Consider the following 17,526-nt stretch of genomic DNA (forward strand, 5'->3'; position numbering starts at 1 on the left):
CTATGCACTAACATTTTACCAGTCAACTATGTTCATGGGAAATAAATGGATGGCAAACACTCCTCAGAGCATAATTCGAATTCCTCATTATACATTGCTGCGCACTCATACTTATCTATTTAGCATTTAAATTCTGAAGTATTTTACAAACTGTATTCAAGGCCACAGTTGAATAATGTGACTGAATAAAGGAACACATATACATTAATGTACAGATTATAATGTATGTATTGCGGGAATGCACTCAAATGGTAGCCTTGGCAATAAATTCTAAAAGTAAAAGACAGTGACATCCAGGGTAACTATAAACAAAACTTTCTGTTTTATTCACAACAGAGGTTTTCAAGAGAGAAATAAATGGTAATAGTACATTTAAAAAAAAAAAAGGTTTTGTCTGGTTCACTGGCAGACCGACTACACAGGTCTTTCTTTCAGCAGCATAGACCTAGCCCATTTTAGGGTAGTAATCCCATAAATATCCATTTTCACAAACCTTGGTTTTCTATGGGGTTTTTCCCCCACACCAAATCTCCATCACCCAGCCCCTCACAAACTTCCTGATTCCTTGGCAGAAAGCTCCCCTGCCCAAGGGTGTGACTTGAATTGCCTCTGTTATTCTTCCCATTTGCTGTGTCTCATAAAACATCCTGTGAGATATAGGAAATATAAACTTTGTAAAAAGTTAAATGACCAAAGTCTCTGAATCTTCCCCTTGATTATCCGACCCAATGATCCTCGTTTCTCCTCGAGTGCAAAACAACAGTCCAAAATTTTCTTTGAAGGTCAGCGCTAATTGAAAGCTCAAGGGAAAAGTATGATGAAAAAGGAAAAACGATGATTTTTTTATATAGTGCAGTATTTTACTGGGAGTTGTAGTTCCACAAACAGAAAAACTATTTGGTGCAGTTACCCTTTACAGTTCACCACAGGTGGCTATTAGATGGGTACTTACAAACGTTTAAATTTAGCATGTGCACATCACGATTACTGGAGAATAAAATTGTAGGATAATTCTTCTGAGATTTTAGTAGTTAAAACCAGGCATATAGTCACTTATCCGTGCAAGTCCGTACTGCTGCAAGTCTTTTTCAGCGGTTGCTATTGGGGTCCCGACCAGCGTTTCCTCCACGATCCGCTTGCTGCTTGTTTGCTTTCTGGACGCTTGGACAATTTCACATATAAAGCTTTAACTGAGGCTGCAGCTTCCTAGCCTGCAACATAAGAATATTTGCAAAATGCAGATGTGTTCATATCGCCCAACATTCTCAGAAAAAGGGGACATTTAAGTCATAGTTTGCCCCAGATCCTCATCTATCAATATAAAACCTGACTGTCCTGAAAAATGTGGTGTGACTATGGCTGTTTAGTTAAAGTAAAAGCTACTTAGTTTTAATAAAAACTACTTGTTAAAATATGAATGAACTTTAAAAGTTACCTATAGGTCTGTTTTTTGCTGAAAGGTTTTTGTAAGTAATTGTTAGTTGAAGTTCCTAAACCTGGCTATTTTGCCAACCTGACTGTTCCATTTCAGCCTGTCAGTTAAAGTTTCTAGTGCTAACGGACTCCTGCTGCACAAATATGGCAGCCTTCTCCTAGGTGATCACAGGGAGTCATATAGGTAACGTAAAAGCATCTGGCAAATACTTTATGGCAAAATTATATATATATATATATATATATATATATATATATATATATATATATATATATATATATATTATATATAGTAGCATGCAAAGCCAATATTATGATAGTTGTAAAAATTTATAATTTCTCTTTAATTATTTCATTCATTAGAAGTAAATAATGCCACAAGTACAAGGTTGAGTTTCTGTGATGTGCCCATGAAAAGGCAAATATATACAGTCACCTTGATTTGATATCCATTAGCCAGCCTCACCAGCAGTGTGATGTGGCATCATATCCCCAACTATTAAATTGTGAGACAATTCTTTTACAGTTATAGCTGCAGCGTACATAGCTTTGAGTTCTCATATTGGTGTGTCAGCGGCCCTGCAGATAGTTACAAACTGGTGCTGACGGGTGTAAAATAACAAGCAGTTGTTTCAGTGCTATTTTCCTCATTACAAAGAAGGCTTGTTTGTTCCATCTGGAGTGAGTCAAGCTTTATGTAACTCCTATTCTTCAGCTTTCTTGGCCTGATGGATTCAACCGGAAATAGAATCTTGCTGTGCAAATATCAACAAACACAAGACATGAGCTGCTGTAAAATAATTTTGAATAAAGCAAACACAAAATAATATTAAAACCGTCAGTATATTTTGTATCTATTTGAAACAAAGTCTCTGATGTTTAACTTGCATATTGGTGTTTGCCACTATATTTGTTCTGTCTTAGAAATAAATTTGCTTCTGTGTGTAATAAGTGTCTGAGTATTTTTTAATTAAGGTAATTTTATTAATTAATTTATTATGTATTTTTTTTTATTTTGTATTTTATGTTGGAAAACATATCACAGCAATGAGGAAAATACCTAAAGAAAGAGAAAACCAAATATTGTTTTACCACGGGACCTTTAGGAGTGGTCTCCAAGCACCAAGCTCTGGAATGTTACATCGATAAATAAAATTTCTTATGTGCATGGGGCAGATAGCTGCAGGCCTGTAGACTGCATATTGAATGAAGTGCTCCCTGCATTAGGCAGCACTCAATTCAAGAGAGGTGGTCGGGTGAAGCACACCAACTACCCGTCCCATACCTTGCATGTTATTCAGACCAGCAAGGTGCAGTGCAGGAAGTGCAGCCCTCATCAGGGCCCTGTCCTTACTGCCTGTTCTAAGGCAATCATTGAGGACAGTGCTGGGGTTCACCTCCTGGAGGTGCACTTTGCACAGACTGCTGGATTTGTGATCCTGATAAAAGGATACTTGAAAGAGCAAACTTCTCTAGCTGACCCTGATGGCACAGTGACTGTCCAGATCTATAGAATCACTGTGCAAATGCTTGGTTGCATTATGCTCCACACAGTTCAATCAGCAATTTTTGTGAAATGTTGGAAAAAAGATAAGACATGCAGCAATTACCACCCACCAGTACAATTACTTAGAACATCAGTGATCATGACAGTCTGTCAACTACAGACCCACAGATGGTATCTGTCTATCCATGTATCTATTGTTCATTGTCCTAGACTACTAACTCCTTAATATGGGATTGACTTTGAAATATTTTGTGCCTTTTACAATCAATACATTAGTCTACACTCTACATGTAAATTAATATCCCTTTCCTTGCCTTAGGCCACAAAATTCCTACAAGCATTTTATCAAGCTGCAACCAGCCACTGAGCTAGCACTTTGCAGGGCAATGATAAAGCAGGTTCATATTATTTCCCACCACATACATATGATATTTTACTCTTTGTGACTGGACCACCACCTGCTCTCACAACATTTGCTGTGCCATGGTATATTTAGATACTATAGAAAAAAAATGAGATGGCACATGGAAGGACTGGACAACTAGGATAACCCTTGTGCTATAGATGAACCCAACAGTCTTCTGCTACACCCACACAACACAATCAACCACATTACTCCACCAGAGTGTGGAAGCCTCATGAGATGTATATGTATATTCTCTCTATGCATGCTCATAGGTACTAGCCAACGGGATTGTGGCTTAAATGTTATAAATAACATAAAATATTAGCCACAGCTTTATGTTATCAAACTGACAGTAATACAAACCATGAACAAAAAGATGCCTGAACCCACTTGCGATCAAAAAAGTGTTTACAGGGAGTCCTGTACTGACTTACATACAACCCATACTTACAGACAGAGGCTAATACAGTAATGTACTGTGGTTTACTTGGCCTTTATTAGCATTTAGCTTTAATAAACCACCTGTTCCAATTCCCTCTGGCATGTCTACTTCAAAGCACAGAAAGGTAAAAATAAATACTATGTTAAGAAAAACATCTGTCTTGTTGCATGTAATAAGTAAATGTATATGTTTCAACTTACATACAAATTCAACTTAAGAACAAACCTACAGACCTTATCTCGTACATCCCTGGGGACTGCCTGTATTTCAAGTCATTCTGCATGACACAAATGAAAATAATTATAACCAAGAGACCTCCTGCTGCAAAGGGGTCCAAGCCGTAGGATATGGGCCCCTGCAGCCTAATTCATAAGAGGGTCCTCACTTCATATGGCTGCGCATAAAACCATCTACTGGAAATCCAACAAGGGACCTAGCTGGACTGATACCCCAGCACTGCCAGAGCCGAATCTAACCCACTGTAACTGATTTTAAATATATATAAATTTATGGGATTAAGATGCACTCCATCTTTATGTAATATGACAGAATCACACTGGAACCAATTTTAAATATATCTAAATCTATGGGATTAAGATGCACTCCATCTTTATGTAACATGACAGAATTGTCCCCTTCCAGCTCCTTGTCTTTTAGTAATACCCCCATGTGCTGCATAAATGCTGAAACAGACACATTAAGGGACGGATTTATCAAGGGTCGAATTGAAAATTCAAATTTTCGAAACTGTCAAATTCAACTAGGGAGTTACTCAAATTAAATTTTAGTTTTTAAAAAATTCAAATTTGATTTTCTAGATTTCTCATACTCTGGCATTTTAAGAATTCGTATTTGACTATTTGCCACCTAAAACCTGCTGAATTGCTGTTTGAGTCAATGGGAGAGGTCCAGGGATAAATTTGGAGTTGTTTGCAGCCTTCTTGACATTCAAGTTTTTTCGAGTTTTTTTAAATCGATTTGAATCAATTTAATTCATCCAAGTTTTATAAATTAGATTTTTTAAATAAATTTCGATTGTTCGAATTTAGAATTTATAGGAGTTTTTAAAAACTCACATGAATTCGAAATTTGACCTTTGATAAATGTGGCTCTAAGCTTTTTCTTCTCTCAAATGCCTTCAAATTTTTTGCCCCTCCATACCTCACAGGCTATAATCTCTGACCAAACAACTATCAAACAATTTAACATGTCATTTGGCAATATTTTGTTAAAAGTTGCATATCAAATCCACTGTTTTCATCTGTCCATTATCCCCCCTCCCCCGGTGTATAGCAGTAGGATCTTGGGCCCCATCCCCTGCAGCTGGCAAAGTTTAGAGAGCATGTCGGAAATTTGCTTACCAGAACCTTATTACAAAGGTAGACTCAGAGGCAAGGTTGTTTATTAAACAGAAAAAAAGAGTTTTTCTTGGGAAGCTGTCGCCATAACACAATAGCGAGGCACTAGGTTCCCACCTGGCCTTAGATTTGTCTTTTTCATGTGGAACTGGGGGCTCAGTTATTATATTAAAATAGAAACTTTACCTGGTTGGTGAATTGGGAACCTTTTACGTGAAACCTACTTTGCAGGTATTTCACAGATACTCATAGGTACCAGACCCACCTGATGCATCAGTGACCAGGTTCAGATCTACTAAAGAAATTGCTTCCTGCCAGCAAGTTTGGCCGTTGAATTGATGCCACCCTGAAAGGTTGTCCTTTGACAAACAAATAAAATGGCAAGGAGCTGATATACTTAGTCACTAATGGATGACTGCAGCATAAACCGTGCCCATAAGAATAACATATTGGCATCATCTTGTCATCTTATCAGACAAGAGTCAGCAGTGGCCAGCAGTTTGCTTTATTCACATATTGCCTGCACATATTGAAGATGCACACTGCAATTACAGATGTGGACATGCAGAACTATATATGGAGCATTACACTTTAGACATGAGGACAGTTGTCAATAGTCCCTAATTTACAGAGGTAGTCCTTGGTATTGACTGGAAATGTTCCTAGATTTCAAAGCTGACCAATTGGATAGAATTCCCTTTTTACATTCCCTTCTCATTGATAATAAGCAAGCTGTGAGTGGGCTCGGAGGGGAAGTTGAGAGAGTCTTGCCTCCAGTTGAAGATATGTTTAGTTATGCCACTGTCTCCTCTTAAAGGTAATTTAAAGAAATCATTTTGTTTCAGCATCAATCTTCTGTCTAACATATTATTTTGTCTAAAGTTTCTTATTTTTTTCCAAGCACTACCTACGTCCTGTTCCTTTGTTAGGGCTCTTACACACGGCTGTTTCTGCCTGTGCTCCCTTGCGTTTCGATTTCTTCCGTTCAGCCACAGGGAAGCGCAGGAGTAGACACAGTCAATTATTTTGAAGGGGGCTGTACTCTCACAGACACATGTAAGTGCCAAACGCAGGTTGGGACGCAGCATGTTGCATCTCACCTGCATTTTGCGCATACATGCATCTGTGCGAGTACAGCCTCCTTCAAAATAATTGACTGCGTCTACTCCTGCGCTCCCCATGCGGCCGACTGGAAGAAAGCGCAACGCAGGGAAGCGCAGGGAAGCGCAGGCAAAAACGGCCATGTGTAAGAGCCCTAACAGTGTGTGTAATGGCACTGGAATGTGAAATCTAAGGGAGGATAGATAAGATTTTATGGAGTGAAGATGGGAGAGTGGTCACGGACAGCTAAGTACGATTTCACTTCATAATGATCATATATGCAAGGAAGTACCAACAGAGTGAGGGCTTAAAATAAGACTTTCCTTCTTACTGCTGTGTCTTGCTTCCTTTTAGCAAATATTCAAATAAATCAACTGAAGCTTTAATTTTACTTTTGCAAACATAACAAATTTTCCACACCAGCTTTCTCGACGAGATACAAAGGAGTCAGATCTCCAATCCAATCAGCCAATGTACCAGAACATCCCCTTCTGTAACACAAAAGGTGCCAAGGTAAGACACTTTAAGGCCATTTACAAATTAAGTGATTTCGAAATTAATGGTCAGATCGTAATTTTTTTTACCCTTAATGTATTGTTTTACCCTCTGCTGCTGGACACTTACAACTAAAACTGACAGTGGAGCCGAGGGTATTCCAGGCTTGTATTTACTACACGTGCCCCTAAAATGTTGCTGCCCTAGGACCGGGCCTTTGTGGCCTTCACTGAATGCCTTCACTTCCCACACACAACATTAGTAACCGCCTAGGAGAGAAAGCCTCCAAGCCTCCTTCATATCCCGCCATCAGAGGGGGACAAGGGAACAGTCGTCCCAGGCACAGTGGATATTGGGTCTTAAGGGTGCATAACCAGAGCTGTCAACCGCCCCTATTTCATCAGGAGGTACCCGATTTCACCTGCCTCCTCCAGCCTCCTGTCACCTTAACCCATTCTTCCAAAATTCTAGCTCTAACCCGAGAATTTCAGTGTGCGCATCCCCACACGCATTCATCGGTGTACATGCGCAGTGATGTCACTTCCGATTGCAAGCAACTTCCGGTGACGTCACTGGCCTAAAAAAATTCTGCAGCTCTTCCCCCCAGGTTGGTCTCCCTCCACGTTGACAGCTCTGCATGGCCATAATGCACTTACTTGGATTAGCTGGGCCCCCCTGCCATCAGTGAGCTGCAGACTCAGATAGGGAAGGCGGGAGCTTTTGTGCCTGCATGTTCTTTCCCTTACAAGCTTTCCATACTGCTCACTGAAGTTTAAATCCCAGTAAAGTTGCATGGAGATTGGATAGGGTGGAGGGGAAGCTCAAACCTCCAATCCCTCTGTGGCTTTACCAGGACATAGGGTAGGACTACAGGGATGTTTTCAGCGTGATCCGATGCGATGCGACAAAATGAATGCGACAAATCGCATGCGACAGAAATAAGGTAGAGAGAAATGTCGGATGAAGTTGCAGCATTGATCTGACGTGACTGTCGAATGCAGATGCTGCGACTTCATCCGACATTTCTATCTCTTACCTTATTTCAGTCGCATACAATTTTTCCGCATGCGTTTTGTTGCAGCACGTCGGAATGCGCCGAAAACATCCATGTAGTCCTACCCTTAAAGGGATCCTGTCATCGGAAAACATGTTTTTTTCAAAACGCATCAGTTAATAGTGCTACTCCAGCAGAATTCTGCACTGAAATCCATTTCTCAAAAGAGCAAACAGATTTTTTTATATTCAATTTGAAAATCTGACATGGGGCTAGACAGTTTGTCAATTTCCCAGCTGCCCCAGGTCATGTGACTTGTGCCTGCACTTTAGGAGAGAAATGCTTTCTGGCAGGCTGCTGTTTTTCCTTTTCAATGTAACTGAATGTGTCTCAGTGGGACATGGGTTTTTACTATTGAGTATTGTTCTTAGATCTACCAGGCAGCTGTTATCTTGTGTTAGGGAGCTGTTATCTGGTTACCTTCCCATTGTTCTTTTGTTTGGCTGCTGGGGGGGGAAAAGAGGGGGGTGATATCACTCCAACTTGCAGTACAGCAGTAAAGAGTGATTGAAGTTTATCAGAGCACAAGTCACATGACCTGGGGCAGCTGGGAAATTGACAAATGTCTAGCCCCATGTCAGATTTTAAAATTGAATATAAAAAAATCTGTTTGCTCTTTTGAGACATGGATTTCAGTGCAGAATTCTGCTGGAGCAGCACTATTAACTGATTAATTTTGAAAAAATTTTTTTCCCATGACAGTATCCCTTTAAACTTCAGTGACAAATGAGAAGTACAGAAAGCTGTGTGTGTGTGTGTGTGGGGGGGGGGGGTTAGAACATGCAGACACTCGAGCTCATGTACTCCCTATTTGAGTTTGCAGCTCACTGACAGCAAGGAGGCCCATCTAATCCAGCTAATCCAAGAAGCACTGCCGGGCCCACCCTAGAGTTTTGGGTTGGTGATCAATTTATACACGCTTCAAACTTGATATAACTATGGGGGTAGGACATACCTCCCAACATTTTGGAAATATAAAGAGAGAGAAAAAGATTTGATGCGTGGAGTTCGGCGAAAATTTTTAGACCACACCCATCTAGGTATCTATTCTGGGCGATCTGCCAAAAGCCAATTCAGAAGGCTGTTCAGTGCAGGAGATCAAAGAGAAAGTTGGGACATTTCAGTAACAAAGCCGGGACTGAAGGTTGAGCAGTCAAAATCGGGACTGTCCCGCATAAAATAGGACAGTTGGGAGGTATGGGGTAGGATCAATGACAAATAAATAAAAATGTTGACTATTCCAGTGCAATTATATAGACTCATTTAAAGACTTACTAGGTCTGGAATGACACATTGTGGGTTTGCTGGATGTGGCAAGGTGAGGAGTATGGTGCATATTGGGGTACCTCATATGACATCTTAAACATTCTTTATTTTTTCTGTGTAGTCCAAAATACAGGAAGCCTTGCTGTTTAAGATTTTTATCCTGCACAGAGTAAAACTGCTGCAGGAAATAAGAAGCAGACTACTTAGGTTGAATTCATAAACATTCTATTTTAAATTATTTTATTTTGACTTAAAAGTTGAGATTATCGCACCACATCTGGACAATTGTTTGTATAAAATAGCTGCAGTGTAGCAATGAGGGCAGCTATTCAAAGGAGAAAAGACTCGGGTTACATATCAGATAATCTCTGTAGGACATAATGGTGTTATTGGTTATCCACTATTTATTTAAGAAGAAAATAATCCGTATAGCGGAGAATTACTTAAATAGGGGGTCTCACTACTGGGAATATATTAGGTAAAACACACTTTATTTATTCCAAATTTAAAATACACATACAAAACCATTTGTTTCACTAAAGGTAAAAATAATAACACATTTAATTGAGTACCAGGGTACTAATAGGGTACTCAATTAAATGTGTTATTATCTTTACCTTTAGTGAAATAAATGGATTTTGGGATTTTTTTTTCTTATCCACTATTTAACCTGTGCCATATAGCCTTTTTTCAATTTCCTCCATTGCTACTCAGTAGCTTGTTTTATGAACTATCGTAGTGTTTTAGTGCAGGGCAACAGTACATTACTTTGTGATTATTAATTTTCATTACTTTAAAACTCTTTCATTTTTCAGTCAATTCATTCAATTACACCAGCAGCACCGGCGACGCTGGGAAGGGGAAGTGTAGGCGGGCGCTAGGACCGCGTGGCCGCCTGGTTGGACTGAGCGGCCTAGGGGCGGCCGGCAAACAAATCTGGCGCTGTTTTCAGTGTTGTCTGTTCCTTTAAGGGTATTTCCACAAATGTGCCACAAACACAGGGCTGATTTGAAAATCATCTGCAATCATCTCTACACCCTGGTCAGATTTACAAACTGCAGTATGCGTTAGCCATTCAATGCTCAATCGAGGCTCGTTTTTTAGGTGAGCTTTCAGTTTATTGGTGTTTATTGGCTTATAGTGCTGCTGAACTGTAACTCATTGGAAAGAATTGAATTCATCTGCTTAAAGGAGTAAGTCAGTTCTGACAAACTGGCACATTTGCCATCTCCAATTGTTCAATTGAAACAGCTGAAATATTAGTAGATCTGTCTGTAAGTATAGCATGCTTCACTTGATTATATACTGTAGATTGCTAATCACAAAGAGTTGGTTTCAAAGTAATGGGGTGTGACAGGGGTGGATCAGCAGTGTGGTCATGAGCATGCAAGGCCATTTTTAAAAAATTTGATTCCCATTCAGCTTGTTGGCAGGACCCTCCAACTTGCGGCCAAGGTGAATCTGTTCACCTGCCTCTGCAATGGGTGTCCACAGGATCAATGGATAGTGATGTGTAGGCTGAAAATAATACTTCACTACAGACTTTATCCCTTTCAATTGCAAAGTCTTGCAAATAGGGCCCTCTGATCATATGTGCAACCCAAAGCAGCCAAATACTGCACACATAGTGCATACCTCCCAACTGTCCTGGTTTCAGCAAATAAGATACTCTGTAACAATTTTGAGATGAGCAACAAGTAATTGTAACAATTTAGATATTTAGGGGATAACAATTTAGCTATTTAGGGGGTGTGGCCACAAAAACAGGTGTGGTCAAAAATTGTGGCAAATTTTTTTGTCCCCCTTTTTATTTCCAAAATGTTGGGATGAATAATAGTGAATAGTACAAATGGTCCAAGGAGCACTCCATTAACCCCAGATAGGTTTGCCACCTGGCCGGTAAAAATGATGGTTGATCCCAATGTTATTAATAGGGAAAAAATATAAATATATCATACCTCCCAACTGTCCCTTTATCGGAGGGACAGTTCCTCTTTTGACAGCTCAACCCGCAGTCCCTCATTTGTACTGGAAAGTCCCTCTTTTCTCTGCACTGAACAGCCAGAAAAAGAAACAAAGTTTCTCACTTAATTGGCTTTTAGCAGAGAGCCCAGAACAACTAACAGGTGCAAATAAGATACTTTGTAACAATTTTGAGACACAAAAACACAGTTTAGATGAGGAGAAATATTTTCAAATTTTCTTAACTTGCCAAATTTTGAGAACAAACATGGTAATTAGGGGGGGTGGCCATAGAAAGGGGTGTGGTCAAAAAAAAATTGCTGCGCTACGTGCGGAAAAAAAATTTTTGTCCCTCTTTTTACTTCCAAAGTGTTGGGAGGTATGATATATAGGAAGGCCAGTATTTTTTTCCAGAAAAGGGGTCAACCTAACCCCAGACGTCAGTAAGATAACTCCAAAAATTGCAGAGTAGTACTCAATTCCAATATATTTCCTCACCTACACTTGCACAAACAAATCAGGCCCAGACTGACAATCTGTGTGTTCTGGCAAATGGCAGAGGAGCTGCTGTACTTATCATAGACAATCACTATATATTGGGCTGGTGGGTGCTGTTTGGGCTGCTGTTTGGGCTGCTGATTGGGCCGCTGTGTACCTAAAATGTCAGGGCCTATTTTGAATCTCAGTCCAGACCTGAACAAAATACCCAAAATATTTTTCTCTCAAGCTCTCACACTGCTTGGCTATTGCTCTCAGTTTAATTACAAAATGGCCGTGCGTTCCAAAATGGATAGGTATCTTGGATGTTGACGTGCAGAGACCTGTCCGGGATAAATCTAAGAGGAACCAGGCAAAGCGGAACAATCTGGGACAGCTGAATGGTACGTAGCCTACATCTCAACCCGTACAGATCTGTCCTCTACCTACATGCACGATCGAATGCTTAAGAAAAATTAAGACAGGAGCGCGATGTACCTATCAGGGGCGTGGTCACAACAGCAGGTTTAGCGATGCTGCAAAGCTCCTCCTACTAGGAGGGTCTAATTTGTGGGTCCCGTTGCTGTTTGGTGCATGTGATTTCTCACTTGTCAGGCTTGTGACAGTGAGTGCACAGTGCTTACACGGTGAGCAGGCAAGGTGAGTTAAAAGTTTTTTTTATGCCTTAGTAATTTGGAGTAAAACTTTGTTTTGGGGCAGTCTCCCATTTTCTTAGTATTTGGGCAGAAAAGCTGAGCGATTCGGGTAACAGTAAACTTTGTGTTGTGGAGTAGACGTTGGCAGGTCTTGATTTCGTAATAGTGGGACTAGAGAATGTAACTTGGTGATGCCCATCCTGATCCCAAAAAAGTCATCTCCCGCTGAATATTGCTGTCGGTGTCAGTTGTGGGACGAGAGTCGCAGTCGCAGTGTAGCCGTAGGTTAGTTGTACTGGAATTCAGGACTGGGAAGAACCGATAGTGTAATATCAGTTTTTATTCCAAGCTGGATTCTGCTCTTTGTTCTGATGCCATTTCTGGACAAGACAGATTGATTTGTTGGTGATTACCATTATTCTCTTAAATTATAAAAGATGCATTTAATTAACTTAATTTAGCAAACTTAGATTGTAAACTCTACAGGGCAGGGACCTCCTTCATCTTGTATCTTTAATACTTAATCTTTAATGCAACTGTATGTTGTTTTTTTATTGTAATGATTCCTGTTCTATTTATTTATTGTTGTGCGATATATAAATAAAAATATACATGCATACAATAAACAACACCAGGCTTCATATTCACCCTGTTGTCTTACAGCTAAAAATCTGAATTGCTTTACCACATAGATAACATAATAAGCACATTTGTAGTACAGGTATGGAACCTTAGGTTTTCTGGATAACGGATCTTTCTGTAACTTGGATCTTCATACCTTATATCTTCTAGAACATTTTGACATTAAATAAACCCAAAAGGTTGGTTTTGCTTCCATGCCACTGCATGCAGTAGTGTTCTGAGAATTTATTGGTAAAGTCTGTACCAATTTACAGCATGCTCAAAAAATTACACTGCATGTTATTATTATGCATTGTTGTTATGTAATCATTGTACAATAATACCGTAACAATTACAAACAAAGGACATCAAATCAAAGAAAAAAGATTCTAATCAGTGTATCTCCCAGATGCCTAGAAATATTTCATATGATTTTATATATGTGTATTTCATCATGGATGCTTTTAGAATGAAAAGACACTATACATAACAATACAGTTTGTATATCAATGGACAGGTAACTAGTGATGTGCGGGTCAGGGTTTTCCTGACCCGCACCCAACCCTAGCCTGCCCTGCTCCAACCCGCGCGCACCCATGCTTCCGGGGTCCTTTTATAGACCCGAGCTGCCCCGCCGATGACGTTACAAAAGGGGCGGGGCAAGCAGATGCGATACTATAAAAGTCGGCATTTGAAGCCTGCCACCCGCGAGGAGCAATGCGAGGTCGACCCGAACCGCTGGTATTGGGTCGGCCCGCGCATCACTACAGGTAACTACATTATATGTTTATGAAGTTTGGCCCATTCAATGATTTTGGCTTCAACTCCTTTCTTTATTTCTTTGGTTTAGACTTATTTAACAGTTTTAGTGTAGTTTATAGATTTGTATGCTATATGTATTTATAGGGTTTGACATGTATTTCAAATTACGGTATGGGACCTACTATCAAAATCTTTCCATAATTTGGATCTCCATACCTTAAAGGGGTGGTTCACCTTTAATTTAACTTTTAGTATGCAACTTTTCAATTGGTCTTCAATTTTTCTTTTTTTATATTTTTAATTTATTTGCCTTCTTCTGATTCTTTACAGCTTTCAAATGGGGGTTACTGACTACCATCTAGAACAAATTTTCTGTACTACACATTTAGGGGCAGATTTATCAAGAGTCAAAGTGAGAATTAGAATTTTCAAAGTGAGAATTCGAATTTTGCAATTTCGAATTTTCGAGTTTCTTTAAGTGAAATTCGACTAGGTAATAGTTAAAATTTGTTTCGAGTTTTTTTTTAAAAAAATTAAAAAAAATTTAGATTGGTCAATTTTAACTTGAATTTCGAGTTTATGGGAGTTTTTATAAACTCCCATGAACTCTAAATTCAACCCTTGATAAATCTGCCCCTTAATGTTATTGCTACTTTTTATTACTCATCTTTCTATTCAGGACCTTTCCTATTCATATTCCAGTCAATACATGGTTGCTAGGGTAATTTGGACACTAGCAACCAGATGAAATTGTGAACTGGAGAACTGCTGAATAAAAAGCTAAATAACTTAAGAACTACTAATAATAAACAATGAACACCAATTGCAAATTAACTTGGAAAATCACTCGCTACATCATGCTAAACGTTAATTTAAGTGTGAACAACCCTAAATGAACCCAATAGACTGATTTTGCTTCCAAAAAGGATTAAATATATCTTATTTTGCATCAAGTACAAAGTTATGTTTAATCACTACAGAGAAAAAGGAAATTGTTTTTAAAAATTTGGTCTATGGGAGGTCTTTGAAATTAGGAACTTTGTGGATAACAAGTTTCCAGATAATGAATCCCATACCTGTACATGCAGTAGTGTTCTGAAGTAATTATAAACCTTGTTTTATAGTGTGGGTGCAAGAAACCCTCTAAGCTTAACATATCTTGTATGTTTGATTAAGCTACTGTGTCTGCTATGTTTTGTAGCAAGCAGAATCTCAGAAATAACCGAATGGTTAACATTTTCAAAAGTTCCATGGTCATATATATATAATATTTTTTTACTGTATTCTTTGGTTTTAATTCAGGGATATCAGCTTTTGTCTTGTGCTCTGTTTTGTACCTGATATTTATGCTGTCAAGTTATTTAAAAGTACATGTCTCCGTTAATGCTCAAGTACAGTATATCTCATGGAGGTGGCCAGATGCATGGATATTGGCTGAACCATTTTAGTTGGGGGAGCAACACAAGCATGAAAAAAGTTCCCGGGGTTTAAAATAAGGACTGTGATTGGCTATTTGATAGTCCCAATATGGCTTGTTAGCCTAGAGGAGGCTCTACTTGGCAGTACAACCAGTTATTATGCAATTAAAATTTTCTTTCAAGCATAAAATCAAAATATAATCACCTGCTTTGAGGCCACTGAGTGCAACATCCAAGGATTTGGTGAGCAACATGTTGCACTTGCTTGTAAACCCCTGGTTGGGGATCACTGGACTAGAGTGTTACACAGCTATACGTCTGTGTATAGTTTTTTATGTGTACAATATTGGTGTACCTTTTCTAACTGTATTTAATCTTTCAACTTTTAACACCATCTTCTTATCTAGGATGTTAGAACTGGAGCATTATCTGCAACTGAATAACGTTTGTCTATGCATCCTACCATTTTTCCTGCAATGGCACATTAAGGTATGTCTCATACTTTTAGTTTTGAATGGGTAGCAAACATGAAATAAACCCATTTTCTGTATTCTGAAACAAGCTGTTGTAGCACACATGGTTCTTTATAGACAGTAACAAAGTCACCTCCTGTGGCTCCCTCTGTTTTGAATGGAAAATGTCTGAAAGCCTTAGTACAGGGGCTCGTAATTTTAGCAGGGAAATTCTCTAGTGAGGTAAGTGATCTTACTGATATCCAGCTCTTTTTTGTGCTATAGAATGGTCTAGACATGGTCACTCAGGGCCGCCATCAGAAATCTTGGTGCCCTGAGATTACAAGTTATTTGTCCCCATAACTCCAAGTACCAAAATGTTTAGCCACGCTCCTTGTATGCACTACACAAACAACTGACCATCAGTTAGGTAGGTTTTGCTTGGACAAAAGGTTGAACCCGATAGATGTTTTTCTTTAAAAACCACAATGACTATGATTCAAACTCACAAATCATTTCATGGGGGGGTAATGGTTAGGAACTATAGAGGAATTTGAATTATAAGCAGCTGCAATATATGTATCATTGCTGTAAAAGTAAGTTTAGTCTTACAGTCCACCTATACCCTCCTGATGGTGGCCCAGGGGTTGCTTTAAAGAGATACCAACATCAGAAATGATTTTTTTTTCCATCTATCTATTTCACTATGTGCTGGCTGCCATATTTGGGCAGTACCCCGTTTAGCTGTTAGCATTCTTAGATCTAAGAATGAATTATCACTACCTGGTTTGCAGGTGCTGTGTGCTAGAGTCCTGCACCGGCGAAATACCCGCAAAGCGCTAACGTTCCCGGCGGTTGTGCGGGACTGGTCCCTCCCACCCTCCCTAGCGTTGTAGTTTTTTTATTTTTGAAATACCTTTCCTGATGATCGGGCGCCGAAGTGATGTCCCTTCCGGGTTTACAATGACGTCACGTCTAGTTTCGCAGGTCCCGGATCGGAAGGGAAGTTTAACTTTATAGGGTCCAGGTTGGGTAGTGGCACTGGGTAGGGGAATGTGGCGGGTTTAAGTTGGGTTAGGGGTTAGACCCGTGCAGGACTCTCCTGTGTCCTTCATGTTTGTTTGTGTCATGCGGTGTCTGTGTGGATGGACTGCACTGCTGATAAAGGGATTTAATTCACTTCATTTTATGCCAACTGCTGGAAAACAAGCTAACAGACCCTAATAGCCAACATGTACAAAACTTATCCACTAAAGAAGCTTTTTTATTAGAAAGATCCCTTAATAACATTTTTGCTATATAAATAAAGATGCACAATGTGTAAGATAATAGGTTTTGTTCAGTTGGTTGGGACTGATTGCTTTAACTGTGTAGAATTATAGATGGAAAAGTTACATTCAGTGAACTTGATGTTACACAATCTACAGCTCCTTCTACTGGATGAAAAGTGATCTGCTTCTACACTGAGAACAATAAATAAAACAAGTATGGGGCCTGTTATCCAGAATGCTCAAGTCCTGGGATTTTACCAATAATTTGAATCTCCATACTTAACTCTACTAAAAAACAGGATTGTTTTACATCAATAAGTATTAATTATATCTTAGTTAGGATCTAGTACACGGCACTGTTTTAGTATTACACTGGAGCACATATTTTATTGCATTCAGACCTTCATGCCACTCTCTTTCCCAGTGTTCTTCTGTCTGGCACACACAGCTACTGTTGCATAGACAGCTGCTCATGTATCTGGTTATGGAAATCCATGTTGCATTTGCATTTTGGGATGCTCTTTTATGTACAAAAGCATAACATCACTCTAGTTATACAGGCCATATATATTCCCTGGATCATTTGATTTATTCTTTTTGTATTTTCACCAAAAATAGATAGGACAAACTATTGAAAACAGGGTTTATTATCTTAATGTTTTGTTAAGGCATGTTTTTTTGCCCAGATGATCCTTTATTATTATTCCTACAGAAGGTCACTATTTTAAATTAAATATAAGCCCAAAAGAAAAAAAAATATTTATAATATACATTTCTGAACTCTAAAGAAGCTGGTTGTAAAGCTTTCACACTTCTGAAAGACTTTCCACTGGACCGATTAGAA

At 39.1% G+C, this 17,526-nt stretch overlaps 1 protein-coding gene and 1 long non-coding RNA gene across 7 annotated transcripts in view; one reads left to right on the forward strand and one right to left on the reverse strand.

Annotated features, from left to right (window-relative positions):
- Window positions 1-299: 299 nt before the first annotated feature.
- On the reverse strand, window positions 300-16,259 carry LOC121393316. Its single transcript, XR_005960973.1, has 2 exons — window positions 16,195-16,259; window positions 300-1,211 (listed from the first exon to the last, which is right to left on the reverse strand). It is a non-coding gene; the product is annotated as an uncharacterized LOC121393316 (long non-coding RNA).
- Window positions 10,066-17,526, forward strand: part of LOC108712238 — a 36,490-nt gene continuing 29,029 nt past the window's right edge. The window contains exons 1-3 of one of the 6 annotated variants that reach the window (XM_041561477.1): window positions 10,098-10,167; window positions 11,820-11,906; window positions 15,367-15,448. The gene's annotated coding sequence lies outside the window, so the exon portion shown is untranslated. Of the gene's footprint in view, window positions 10,168-10,291; window positions 10,338-11,806; window positions 11,907-12,036; window positions 12,163-15,366; window positions 15,449-17,526 lie in introns of those variants that run through there. The other 5 variants (XM_018254448.2, XM_041561489.1, XM_018254443.2 and 2 more) reach the window with 5 other exon arrangements.

This window comes from Xenopus laevis, chromosome 1L (assembly GCF_017654675.1).
Source record: "Xenopus laevis strain J_2021 chromosome 1L, Xenopus_laevis_v10.1, whole genome shotgun sequence".
NCBI lineage: Eukaryota > Metazoa > Chordata > Amphibia > Anura > Pipidae > Xenopus > Xenopus laevis.